Source organism: Salmo salar, chromosome ssa05 (genome assembly GCF_905237065.1).
Source record: "Salmo salar chromosome ssa05, Ssal_v3.1, whole genome shotgun sequence".
Classification (NCBI taxonomy): Eukaryota; Metazoa; Chordata; class Actinopteri; order Salmoniformes; family Salmonidae; genus Salmo; species Salmo salar.
This window is the reverse complement of record NC_059446.1, coordinates 83548358-83562854: the sequence shown is the minus strand read 5'-3', so window position 1 is coordinate 83562854 and position 14497 is coordinate 83548358. Positions and strand designations below refer to the sequence as shown.

The 14497-nt window shown below is 40.4% G+C and overlaps 1 protein-coding gene across 2 annotated transcripts in view; it reads left to right on the top strand.

Annotated features, from left to right (window-relative positions):
• The first annotated feature begins 8894 nt into the window (after positions 1 to 8894).
• Positions 8895 to 14497, top strand: part of LOC106573409 (cyclic AMP-responsive element-binding protein 5) — an 88687-nt gene continuing 83084 nt past the window's right edge. For both annotated transcript variants that reach the window (XM_045719192.1, XM_045719191.1), the window contains exon 1: positions 8895 to 8983. The gene's annotated coding sequence lies outside the window, so the exon portion shown is untranslated. The remainder of the gene's footprint in view (positions 8984 to 14497) is intronic.

Here is a 14497-nt window from a genome sequence, read left to right as displayed (position 1 = left end):
CATTAAGAACATCTGCTCTTTCCATCACAGACGGACCAGGTTTGATGTTATTTGTTAAATCCATTTCAATCAGTGTAGATGAAGTGGAGGAGACAGGTTAAATAAGGATTTTTATGCCTTGAGACAATTCAGAGGTTAAATGGGCAAGACAAAAAGGTAAGTGCCTTCCTTTGAACGGGGTATGGTGGTAGGTGTCAGGCGCACCGGTTTGTTGCAAGAACTGTAACGCTGCTGGGTTTTTCACGCTCAACAGTTTCCTGTGTGAATCAAGAATATTCCACCACACAAAGGACATCCAGCCAACTTGACACAGCTGTTTGAAGCATTGGAGTCAACATGGGCCAACATCCCTGTGGAACGCTTTGGACACCTTGTAGTGTCCATGCCCCGACGAATTAAGGATGTTCTGCGATGTTTGGTATACTCAGTGTGTTTTTAATTATATCATAATATCTCTCCTAGCTAATGAACACAATATCCCATTTCTGTTTTCTTTTTTGTGTCAACACCACATTATGGCCATCATCAATGTATGAAACACATTATTCAAAGTATCTTTATGTGCATATTTGCTGACGTCAAAGTGCCTCCATCCAAGTCCCTTGAGCATGTGAACATGATGATGATGACCAAAGATTGTCTGTTCCATAGAATTTGGAATTAGAACAATTTACTAGGATCTCTAGGTAAAACTGTCCAGTAGACAAATGTGTTGTGGCTGTGTGTGATCGTTGCTATGAGAACCATTTTGATGAGTACCAATGCTTTTTTGAAGAAATGTTTGAAGCGTGGTACATTTTACATTAATGTATCTGTTTGCTTTGATTATCACTGTTTGTTTATTCAAACAAAAATACAATTTATTGCTTAGAAAGTTATGCCACTGCAGTAATGTATTTTTGTTTGCAGTTTGTGTTTGGACCCCCATGTTGATGGGGGTCCAAGCAGTATTGAACCTGGCCTCTATTGAAGTTAGTCTTTTAGTTATGTATTCATATTTCTAAAATATTGTTGTTTATGTTTACATGTAGTGGCTAACTTTCTCTTTCTTTCATGCTATAGTTTTGTTTTTCACTTTGTGTATACCTGTGTGTTTGACAGACATCTAAGAGAGATTCAAATATGTTTCATTCACTTCTTTCTTGTACAGTACTTGGTAATGACCACAGGGTGGGAGTGTGTGACAGAAAACTAAAATAACAAAAAAAAGATACATTGGGCCCCTACCTAGCGAAAGCTTCCTACAGCACTGACTAAATACAAGTAGGATTATTATGAAACTGGCATCCTCTACATAAGGCATAAGTTATTGTTTTCATATTTATTGTTTTCAGAAAGAAAAGACATTGTTGTCAACAAAAAGTTATACAGACACAGTGCAGAACTTTGACCATGAGTGCACACAGCAATCCACAGGGAAAAGTGACATCTGTAGTCTACCTCAGATTGCAGGCCTGAGGCCCTGTCACATCTGATGGGCTCTCTCTCACGTCAGTTCAAACATGAAAAATAAAGGAACCATGCTGTACCTTCCCTTCCTCCACCCTTCCATCCAGAACCGTACGTAGGAGGTGAGGAAGGACTGTGGTCTGTCATAGAAAACTAGCACCAAAAAGGCAGGAGATCGGCAACAGTAGTGCTCTCTCATGGAAGCCTTATGTTCCACATAGGAAAGAAGAGGGTTAATTAAGTAAGTAAAACTCTTCCATCCATTCCTACCTAAGCTACAGTACCTCTCCTTCTCTCCTTACTTTTTCCTTTCACGTTCTTTGGCACATGACTTGGCCCTGGTTGTGTGCCCGGTGGTGGTGTAATGGACTGGGTCCTCCTCACCGGCCCAGCCCAGGCAGCATCAGAACCGGCAGCAGCACGCTTGCTGCTGGTAAACCTGTTTTTTCCAGGGTTGCATCGCAAATGACACCCTATTCCCTATATGGGGTTCTGGTCAAAAGCAGTGCACTATATAGGGAAGTGGCCTGGTTAAAAGTAGCACACTATATAGGGAATAGGGTGTCATTTAGGACACAATCCAGGGCTGCTGGGCTGAGTAGTGTGGGATCTTTACAGTGAAAGCATCATGGCATAATGACATCACAGTCATCTCCCTGTACTGTTTGAGAGAGAGAGTCAAGGGCTTTCATATGAAATGTTGCCACCGTTGCCTCTCCAGTCTCCACGGCTATTTATCCATGGTCATTCTTGATGAGTAAAGCTGCTACTAATCAGACATCATTCACTACTGCGCAATTCATTACAGCTCATAAAAGCGGATGAGGTCATAGCTGTTATGTGTGATTTTCTGCATCAGAGATTTAGTGAAGACGTTGAACCTCTGGCAAACCAACCTACACACTAGTTCTATACTATGTGGTATTGTGGGGTAGACAGACTACTGTAAGTATTTGATTGGGAATCGGAACTTCCGCAGATGTTCATATGAATGTATCTACTGAATCCCACTCCCATGGTTCTGGTCCATAACTGCTCTATGACTGTTGAAATCATGTTTCTTTTATTTTGTTTTCAATCTTTATTTATTCAGGAAGTCCCATTGAGGTGAGAAGACTTATTTTACAAGGCTGACCTGGCCTGTTCATGCAAAACCATATATCTTGGCTAGACAGAGAAGCTTCAGATGTCACAAAGCCCCTCAAAATAAGCATTAGGAGGAAAGTATCAGACACACAGATTTAGCAGAGCAGAAGGCCTCCTGGGAACCCAGTATTTGTTTAAATTCCAAATCCATACGTTGTGTTTATTTATCAAGTGTAATCTGGCGTAGTTATCAGTGCTGGAAGGGCAGCTCAGAGTTTACACACCAAGTTGAAATATTGCATTTTCAACGCAGCGAGCAATTGTAATATGTCCTCACATGAAATTGAATCTCTTGAAAGAGCAAGCGAAAACAAACAGTCGGTTACTTGCTAATGACATAATTATGTGCATACCTGGATATCATTACTCTACACATTAAGGTTGTATGGTTCTGCACAAGCCTCAACTTTTCACCAACAAGCAAAACATTGCTGTTATATCCTAAATCTTCAATGTCTTCCTAATACGTTATACTATAAACATGACATTCTCATATCATAACCTTCCATTGTCGGGACATAAAAACTCATGAATTCCCTCGCTTTGTACCTTTGCAGCGCACTCAAGACATTAGTCAACATCAATGTAGCTACAGATGATGCATTAAATATAATACATAGGCCTATGTAGTATTACAGTAACAGGTAAATGCCTGGCTCTGCCTAAGACAGGCATTGTCTTTGTCCCAAATGGCCCCCCTTTCTCTATGTCGTGTACTACATTTGACCTGGGCTCTGGTCAAAAGTAGTGCACTTTATTGGGAATATGGTGCCATTGGGACGTAGCCTTTGCCATATTGAGGGACTGTACAGAGTAAAGGCTATGTAGTGCATTACAGTATTACATAAAGCCTAATGCCAACGTTTCCAGCCCTGCAGGCACAAACCAGCCATCATTTCCCAAGGTATGGTAAGAGGTAAACACCCTGATACTGTAACATTCCATCAACAAGATCAAACAGAGAAGACATCCACAGCCCTGCCCAGGTATTAAACAGTACAGTACACCACTGTCTTCATAGGGGTGTGCACTAGGAAACCTTTCCAAGGTGATCCCATTCAAAAGCACTGTGGAAAGCAAAGCACACATTCAGGAGGAGGAGGACGAAGGATAAAACCACGTCCTGTACAATATAGATCAAATCTCCTTTAGTGGAGGTCAACGACCCCTCACTGTATGGCTCTTTTACCGTTAATAGTGCCGTTCTCCGGGGATATGATGTTTGGATTGTTCTGGAAATATATAGGCAATAAAGGACTAAGGGGTGTCATAAACGTTGATTAAAGCTCTTCTTAAAAGAGCCAGGCGGGAGAGGTTCCTGAGTTATGGAGGCGTTTCAGTCGCCGTTATTGTTTCTGTGACAGAGACCTCTTAATGCTGCTGCCTGTGTCTGGCTGAGCCATCCTGGACGACACGGTGCAGCGGTAAACATCTCTCTCTCTCTTTGAGGAGAGGAGACAGTCATTAATCCCCAAGCTGGGACAGAGGAGAGGAGAAGAGGGGAGGAGGGAAGACATCACACCCAGCCAGCCCAGCCAACAACCCAGCCCAGTCTCCCAACCTCCCAGCCCAGTGTCCCAGCTTCCCAGCACAACCTCCCAGCCCCCAGCCCAGCCTCCCAGCCCAGTCTCCCAACCTCCCAGCCCAGTCTCCCAGCTTCCCAGCACAACCTCCCAGCCTCCCAGCCCAGCCCCCCAGCCTCCCAGCCCAGCCTCCAAGCCCCCCAGCCTAGCAGTCCAACCCAGCATCCCAGGCCCCAGCCTCCCAGCCCAGCCTCCCAGCCCAGCCCCCCAGCCTCCCAGCCCACAGCCTCCCAGCCCAGCCTAGCAGTCCAGCCCAGCATCCCAGCCCCCCAGCCCAGCCTACAAGCTGCCACCAGCAGGTCACAATAACCTCCAACCTGCATGATTTTTCACCATCCAGATGTCTGTTCTCTTTTTGTTGGTACAGCTTAAATTTCAAAGATCCTGGTGGTGGTAGTAGTGGTGGTTACATTGTTTAATGGCCTTTCTATTAAATGACATTATGGTTATAATAACTCTTGATACACTGTTAGGGAGGGCTGTCTGTAGACTCTTTTTTAAAGACAATATTGCATGTCATTACATTTCATGTCTCTTTAGGCCTATGTCCCATTTATAAAGAAAAATGCTAAGTGGAATTCAGAGGATGAAGTGATGATATGTAGGATAGCTGCAACAGTTGCATGAATAAGACTCAAGATCATGAGGTGATTTAGCTATCCTCCTGGCTCCTACATTAACAGCTGAAATAAATAATAGCAGAGTAGAGGAAACATAACACTGCTCTGTCTTGAAACATGACCGTATCTAAGACAGTGACAGAATTAGGGAGAAGGGATGATCATTGTACAAGTGACAGGCAATTCATTTGTCCATATCCATCACTAAGCACCTCTCTTGTCTGTCATCCATTTAATGTGTGCCTAAACCACCCCCTGACATAAACATGGAGAAGTACCATAGATAGAAAGAGTCTGTATGAGTTCTACAGACAGATGGTTGTTTAGTTTGTTTAGTTTGATGGTAGAACCAGGATGATGTTCTACAGACAGATGGTTGTTTAGTTTGATGGTAGAACCAGGATGATGTTCTACAGACAGATGGTTGTTTAGTTTGATGGTAGAACCAGGATGATGTTCTACAGACAGGTGGTTGTTTAGTTTGTTTAGTTTGATGGTAGAACCAGGATGATGTTCTACAGACAGATGGTTGTTTAGTTTGATGGTAGAACCAGGATGATGTTCTACAGACAGATGGTTGTTTAGTTTGTTTAGTTTGATGGTAGAACCAGGATGATGTTCTACAGACAGATGGTTGTTTAGTTTGATGGTAGAACCAGGATGATGTTCTACAGACAGGTGGTTGTTTAGTTTGTTTAGTTTGATGGTAGAACCAGAATGATGTTCTACAGACAGATGGTTGTTTAGTTTGATGGTAGAACCAGGATGATGTTCTACAGACAGATGGTTGTTTAGTTTGATGGTAGAACCAGGATGATGTTCGACAGACAGATGGTTGTTTAGTTTGTTTAGTTTGATGGTAGAACCAGGATGATGTTCTACAGACAGGTGGTTGTTTAGTTTGTTTAGTTTGATGGTAGAACCAGGATGATGTTCTACAGACAGATGGTTGTTTAGTTTGATGGTAGAACCAGGATGATGTTCTACAGACAGATGGTTGTTTAGTTTGATGGTAGAACCAGGATGATGTTCTACAGACAGGTGGTTGTTTAGTTTGATGGTAGAACCAGGGTGATGTTCTACAGACAGGTGGTTGTTTAGTTTGTTTAGTTTGATGGTAGAACCAGGATGATGTTCTACAGACAGGTGGTTGTTTAGTTTGATGGTAGAACCAGGGTGATGTTCTACAGACAGGTGGTTGTTTAGTTTGTTTAGTTTGATGGTAGAACCAGGATGATGTTCTACAGACAGATGGTTGTTTAGTTTGATGGTAGAACCAGGATGATGTTCTACAGACAGGTGGTTGTTTAGTTTGTTTAGTTTGATGGTAGAACCAGGATGATGTTCTACAGACAGATGGATGTTTAGTTTGATGGTAGAACCAGGATGATGTTCTACAGACAGGTGGTTGTTTAGTTTGATGGTAGAACCAGGGTGATGTTCTACAGACAGGTGGTTGTTTAGTTTGTTTAGTTTGATGGTAGAACCAGGATGATGTTCTACAGACAGATGGTTGTTTAGTTTGATGGTAGAACCAGGATGATGTTCTACAGACAGATGGTTGTTTAGTTTGATGGTAGAACCAGGATGATGTTCTACAGACAGATGGTTGTTTAGTTTGATGGTAGAACCAGGATGATGTTCGACAGACAGATGGTTGTTTAGTTTGTTTAGTTTGATGGTAGAACCAGGATGATGTTCGACAGACAGATGGTTGTTTAGTTTTATGGTAGAACCAGGATGATGTTCTACAGACAGATGGTTGTTTAGTTTGATGGTAGAACCAGGATGATGTTCGACAGACAGATGGTTGTTTAGTTTGTTTAGTTTGATGGTAGAACCAGGATGATGTTCTACAGACAGGTGGTTGTTTAGTTTGTTTAGTTTGATGGTAGAACCAGGATGATGTTCTACAGACAGATGGTTGTTTAGTTTTATGGTAGAACCAGGATGATGTTCTACAGACAGATGGTTGTTTAGTTTGATGGTAGAACCAGGATGATGTTCTACAGACAGATGGTTGTTTAGTTTGATGGTAGAACCAGGATGATGTTCGACAGACAGATGGTTGTTTAGTTTGTTTAGTTTGATGGTAGAACCAGGATGATGTTCTACAGACAGATGGTTGTTTAGTTTGATGGTAGAACCAGGATGATGTTCTACAGACAGGTGGTTGTTTAGTTTGTTTAGTTTGATGGTAGAACCAGGATGATGTTCTACAGACAGATGGTTGTTTAGTTTGTTATGGTAGAACCAGGATGATGTTCTACAGACAGATGGTTGTTTAGTTTGATGGTAGAACCAGGATGATGTTCTACAGACAGGTGGTTGTTTAGTTTGTTTAGTTTGATGGTAGAACCAGGATGATGTTCTACAGACAGATGGTTGTTTAGTTTGATGGTAGAACCAGGATGATGTTCTACAGACAGATGGTTGTTTAGTTTGATGGTAGAACCAGGATGATGTTCTACAGACAGGTGGTTGTTTAGTTTGTTTAGTTTGATGGTAGAACCAGGATGATGTTCTACAGACAGGTGGTTGTTTAGTTTGATGGTAGAACCAGGATGATGTTCTACAGACAGGTGGTTGTTTAGTTTGTTTAGTTTGATGGTAGAACCAGGATGATGTTCTACAGACAGATGGTTGTTTAGTTTGATTGTAGAACCAGGATGATGTTCGACAGACAGGTGGTTGTTTAGTTTTATGGTAGAACCAGGATGATGTTCTACAGACAGATGGTTGTTTAGTTTGTTTAGTTTTATGGTAGAACCAGGATGATGTTCTACAGACAGATGTTTAGTTTGATGGTAGAACCAGGATGATGTTCTACAGACAGATGTTTAGTTTGATGGTAGAACCAGGATGATGTTCTACAGACAGGTGGTTGTTTAGTTTTATGGTAGAACCAGGATGATGTTCTACAGACAGATGGATGTTTAGTTTGATGGTAGAACCAGGATGATGTTCTACAGACAGGTGGTTGTTTAATTTGATGGTAGAACCAGGATGATGTTCTACAGACAGACAGATGTTTAGTTTGATGGTAGAACCAGGATGATGTTCTACAGACAGATGGATGTTTAGTTTGATGGTAGAACCAGGATGATGTTCTACAGACAGGTGGTTGTTTAATTTGATGGTAGAACCAGGATGATGTTCTACAGACAGATGGATGTTTAGTTTGATGGTAGAACCAGGATGATGTTCTACAGACAGGTGGTTGTTTAATTTGATGGTAGAACCAGGAGGATGTTTTGTCTGTCCTTGATTTCCCCTGCATCACATTACCTCTAGCCTACCTAGCATTACTTCTGAAAACATATCTCACTTGTTCTTTGTCTGTGTAACAGCATCTCTTAAATCCAACACTTAAAGGTCGATATAATGCCTCCAATTATTTATTTACTCAAGGCAGCAGCATGATTATTCATTATTAAGAGGTAGAGGATGGAGAGAGGAGAACATTCTCTTAATTCAATTCAATTCAAGTGCTTTATTGGCATGGGAAACATATGTTAACATTGCCAAAGCAAGTGAAATAGATAATAAACAAAAGTGAAATAAACTCTCTCCCTCTGTCTATCTTTCTTTCTCTCTCTTCTCTCTTTCTTTCTCTTTCTCTCTTTCTCTTCTCTCTTGCTCTCTCTCCAAGACAAGGTCCAAGTCTGCTATTCAAGGCTAACTTTCTTGTGTTTGTGAACTTGGGTAATTGGAGATGAATCAAATTGCTATCGGTCTACTATACTAAATCATTATATATTATATTATTAAATCATTGTATATTAAATCATTAAATATCAATTTCAAATGTAAACTTTATTTACCATATTAAAAGCAGCCACTATTCTGGCTGATCATTTTTTTGCTAACAAGACGTGAATAACCATTTGTATAAGGTAGCCTTTAAATAAGTATTGGTGCAAGTTGATAGTGGTGTACCCTCTGAGTTTTGTGCCATACGTACCTTATGTCCAGCAGTGTCCCGTACGTGCATTTGCAAACTCTGCCTTGCTCGCCCCAACAGCCCGCCTCCAAGCGGACCACGATGATTTAGAAGTTCAGGAATCCCACGTGACGTCACCGAGGGGTGATGTAATGCTTCTCTAAATAGAACGTATTGTAATCTTTTCTCAGTCCAACGTGGTTCCTTCTGAGAGTCTGCTGCGTATTTTCTACACTTGTTTGGTAAGTTAAAATAATTGCTTTCCACTACAGTAAATTATAAACATGCAATTATGGATTGTTAATTTCGTTTTGTACAGCTGCATTGTTATTTCTTTTCACTTCGGTTGATGTGACAAGTTGCTCAGAGAATCGTATCAACAGAATGCTGCGGCGCTCTACAGATTTCTTTGAATATTATTTTCTGTTGTCTCGTGCATATTGTATTATGTGCAGAAATGTGTTTAAGTCCGTTATTTCTTCGTATAGTGGCAGGCTTGCCATCTCGGTGCAATATTTAGAAGTCTCAGGACGCGCGTGGACTGACTGTTGAATGTTGTTGAAGTTGAACACAGAGATGTCAAGTGTTGCTCTCTGCTCGCGAGCTGTCAGAGCCGTAGCTACTAGCTACCACAGTAATTCACCCCACAAACTGGATGTGTGAGAAGGTTAGCTATGTGTAGTATCCAGCGATGCGTCAGTGCAGGGTAGCCTATGGCGCGCAATTACTAAAGATAATATTTGGAGGAATGAATTGGCAATGGTTATCAACAGCAAATACTGACACAGCGTGGGCTATACGTGTCGACTTATAAAAAAAAATCTAGAGCTTTACAAAGTAATATTTTTGAATGATTCTGAAGTTTGCAGAATTTTGCGTCATTGTCCCCCTGTCCCATCGATGGATGGATGCAGCCCAATTCTAGACGTTGTCCTGTGCGTCAAACTGGGCTGCGGGACGGGACGCGGACCTAGTTTACAAACGGTCAGGTCCTCGACAACGGTAAAAGTAGCTAAAGAGGAGCTGTCATTCCATCCATAATACCAATACATGTTTATGATACTGTGGTAGGCTATAATACTGTTCATTTTGAAGAGTAATCTAACCGAAACATTACGTCATTCTGCAGGCCAGTAGTCGCTATTTGATTAACCGCCGCCGAGCAATTGAAGGTTTCAGAGGAGTTCTGCTGACTGGGCACACTTTACGTTAAGTGCCTGCGGTATAAAATATGTTTTAATCTTATGATTAGATTGTCATTGAGTTTAAATGATGGCGAACCATTCTCCGTTTGTCAGTTTCCAGTTTTTTTTTTTATTGTAGCCTACAGCGATCAAACAATCTCTCTCTAAGTTTACCTGGGTGCCTCTGTTCTGCAATTAATATTCACTATCGATGATGATGATGTTAATAACTATTATTATTGAGTTAGTGTTTTAACTAAATACGATGCATGTGCAACATTATAATATCTGATGAATCCATCTTCATCAATGAAATAAAAACTCAAATTAAATAGCCTAAATGAAATAGAACATTACCCAAATTATTTGAAGCATATAACTTAAAATAAAAAAGAATCGTTATAAGACTAAATAAGCGAGGGAAAGAGAGAGTAGTGGAATTTAGGCCTACTGAATATAACTGTTCTGACTGATGGAGGTACGACTGGAAAAAAAGTTCATTGTTATTGACAGAATAATTATTTCGTAGCAAATGTCCTTGTGTTTGAAGCCCGATAGTGGGTATATCAAAAAATACATCTAACACTAGACAGAGAGTAGACTGAAGTATACTTCTTAAAAATGTGTTTATTTCTAATTTAATTATTATATATGAAGATATTCATCAAATCTGTCACTATAGATCAGCTACCATGATCAACACATTGGTATAAAATAATGGACACAGTAATACAGAGTAAAACATTTACTTAATAAACTAAGTTAACTAATTAACTTAACTTAATCAATGAAGTTAAGTGAATACAACAGGTATACACCATGTGTGCTTTTGACCAGCTGTAAATTCAACCACTTTCCAGTTTTGTGTCTATTTAACTAGGTATAGATTAAGATGTGATGTTATTATAATCTTCATGGTTTTACATATTATACTTTGGGTTGTTTAGGGTCCTATGTGTCTCAGTTGGTAGAGCGTGGTGCTTGCGACACCATGGTTGTGGGTTCGATTCCCACAGGGGACAGGTACGGGGAAAAAGTACATAAACGTATCAAGTCGCTCTGGAGGAGAGCGTCTGCTACATGTTTGTATTTTTATGATGTTGAATAGCCTACTTTTATAATAAACTCTAATAACATGATTATAAAGAGGGTGATTTGTACAATTTGCCGTGAGCGACACCGTCCATACAATCACAGTCCCCTCTATAAATAAAGGCCGATCTGACTCCAGGTATTGTGGTAGTGTAGAAAGGCCCTGTGGTTGAGTGTGCTCAGCGTTAGTTAACACCTTGTTGTCCTCCATGTGGATGTGAGTGTGTTGACTGGTGAAGCCCTGGGGTGGAGGTGTCACTAGGCTTGTTGGAAGTTTACACGCACGCACGCACGCACGCACGCACGCACGCACACACACACACACACACACAGTTTAGACACCGTGCGGGGACTGAGAGGTGCTGATTGACAGTGATTGAGGGTTGCCTCTCAGGGGCCCCTCTGTGCTGTGTGTGTACAGCATACTATAGGGCCTATATGAGGAGTTCACAGCACATACAGCATTGTCTGAGCAAGCCGTGTTCCTCGCCTCAGGGCTCGCTGTGATCCCACCACGAACCTACGCTGTTGAAGGCCCCCCCACCCCCCCTCACACACGTCGAACACACACACCGAACACACACACCGAACATGCACACACACACACACACACGCCGAACACACTCTCACACACCATACTGTTTGAATTGTAATATGTGCCCTACCTGAAGAGTTCGTTCCATGGTCCCTGTTGAAATCGTACTCCGCTCACTAATCCTTCCCCTCTCTCACATCGGGACCCAGTTAATGTAAAGTGTAACCAAATTTCCTCTGCTAAACTAAAACATCTATATCAAATAAAAGCCAAGTGCCCCATTGAAGGGAAAGGCGTTGTGCTCTGGCGATTTAGAGGCGAGAGCAGAAATTGGGACAACTCACTGGGGCTTACATGGAGCCCTTGTTTCAGTGTTTTATGCGTATTATGGTTTTAATTTCCTTTTCAACGTGTTGAGTTGATGTATTTCTGAAGGAAAAGCCCCAAACCAATCATATTTCCTATTCTGGTAATGACTTGGGAATAAAGTATAGGCATAATGTGTGGAAATGGAATAGAAAATGTTTCTCTTTGAATGTTAGTCTTGGGGTTTTCTGATTGACATTTGGAGAGAAGGTTTTGGAACATGAGACAAATCACATTGTCAAACAGTTGATGGACTAGTTTAAGTTGTTGATAATACCATGAGAAGAGTTCTACTTAGTGAACAAAGCTTGATGAATTAAAATGATCCAGATTAGAGAATGGATCCTGCTGTTCAGACCAATCTTTTATCTGGGCTACCAGTATTATACCTACAGTATGTAGAGTCTACTACCAGTATTATACCTACAGTATGTAGAGTCTACTACCAGTATTATACCTACAGTATGTAGAGTCTACTACCAGTATTATACCTACAGTATGTAGAGTCTACTACCAGTATTATACCTACAGTATGTAGAGTCTACTACCAGTATTATACCTACAGTATGTAGAGTCTACTACCAGTATTATACCTACAGTATGTAGAGTCTACTACCAGTATTATACCTACAGTATGTAGAGTCTACTACCAGTATTATACCTACAGTATGTAGAGTCTACTACCAGTATTATACCTACAGTATGTAGAGTCTACTACCAGTATTATACCTACAGTATGTGTAGAGTCTACTACCAGTATTATACCTACAGTATGTAGAGTCTACTACCAGTATTATACCTACAGTATGTAGAGTCTACTACCAGTATTATACCTACAGTATGTAGAGTCTACTACCAGTATTATACCTACAGTATGTAGAGTCTACTACCACTATTATACCTACAGTATGTGTAGAGTCTACTACCAGTATTATACCTACAGTATGTGGAGAGTCTACTACCAGTATTATACCTACAGTATGTGTAGAGTCTACTACCAGTATTATACCTACAGTATGTAGAGTCTACTACCAGTATTATACCTACAGTATGTAGAGTCTACTACCAGTATTATACCTACAGTATGTGTAGAGTCTACTACCAGTATTATACCTACAGTATGTAGAGTCTACTACCAGTATTATACCTACAGTATGTAGAGTCTACTACCAGTATTATACCTACAGTATGTGGAGAGTCTACTACCAGTATTATACCTACAGTATGTGAGAGTCTACTACCAGTATTATACCTACAGTATGTGGAGAGTCTACTACCAGTATTATACCTACAGTATGTGTAGAGTCTACTACCAGTATTATACCTACAGTATGTGGAGAGTCTACTACCAGTATTATACCTACAGTATGTAGAGTCTACTACCAGTATTATACCTACAGTATGTAGAGTCTACTACCAGTATTATACCTACAGTATGTAGAGTCTACTACCAGTATTATACCTACAGTATGTAGAGTCTACTACCAGTATTATACCTACAGTATGTAGAGTCTACTACCAGTATTATACCTACAGTATGTAGAGTCTACTACCAGTATTATACCTACAGTATGTGAGAGTCTACTACCAGTATTATACCTACAGTATGTGTAGAGTCTACTACCAGTATTATACCTACAGTATGTGTAGAGTCTACTACCAGTATTATACCTACAGTATGTAGAGTCTACTACCAGTATTATACCTACAGTATGTAGAGTCTACTACCAGTATTATACCTACAGTATGTGTAGAGTCTACTACCAGTATTATACCTACAGTATGTAGAGTCTACTACCAGTATTATACCTACAGTATGTAGAGTCTACTACCAGTATTATACCTACAGTATGTAGAGTCTACTACCAGTATTATACCTACAGTATGTAGAGTCTACTACCAGTATTATACCTACAGTATGTGAGAGTCTACTACCAGTATTATACCTACAGTATGTAGAGTCTACTACCAGTATTATACCTACAGTATGTAGAGTCTACTACCAGTATTATACCTACAGTATGTAGAGTCTACTACCAGTATTATACCTACAGTATGTGGAGAGTCTACTACCAGTATTATACCTACAGTATGTAGAGTCTACTACCAGTATTATACCTACAGTATGTAGAGTCTACTACCAGTATTATACCTACAGTATGTAGAGTCTACTACCAGTATTATACCTACAGTATGTAGAGTCTACTACCAGTATTATACCTACAGTATGTAGAGTCTACTACCAGTATTATACCTACAGTATGTAGAGTCTACTACCAGTATTATACCTACAGTATGTAGAGTCTACTACCAGTATTATACCTACAGTATGTAGAGTCTACTACCAGTATTATACCTACAGTATGTGGAGAGTCTACTACCAGTATTATACCTACAGTATGTGAGAGTCTACTACCAGTATTATACCTACAGTATGTGAGAGTCTACTACCAGTATTATACCTACAGTATGTAGAGTCTACTACCAGTATTATACCTACAGTATGTGTAGAGTCTACTACCAGTATTATACCTACAGTATGTAGAGTCTACTACCAGTATTATACCTACAGTATGTAG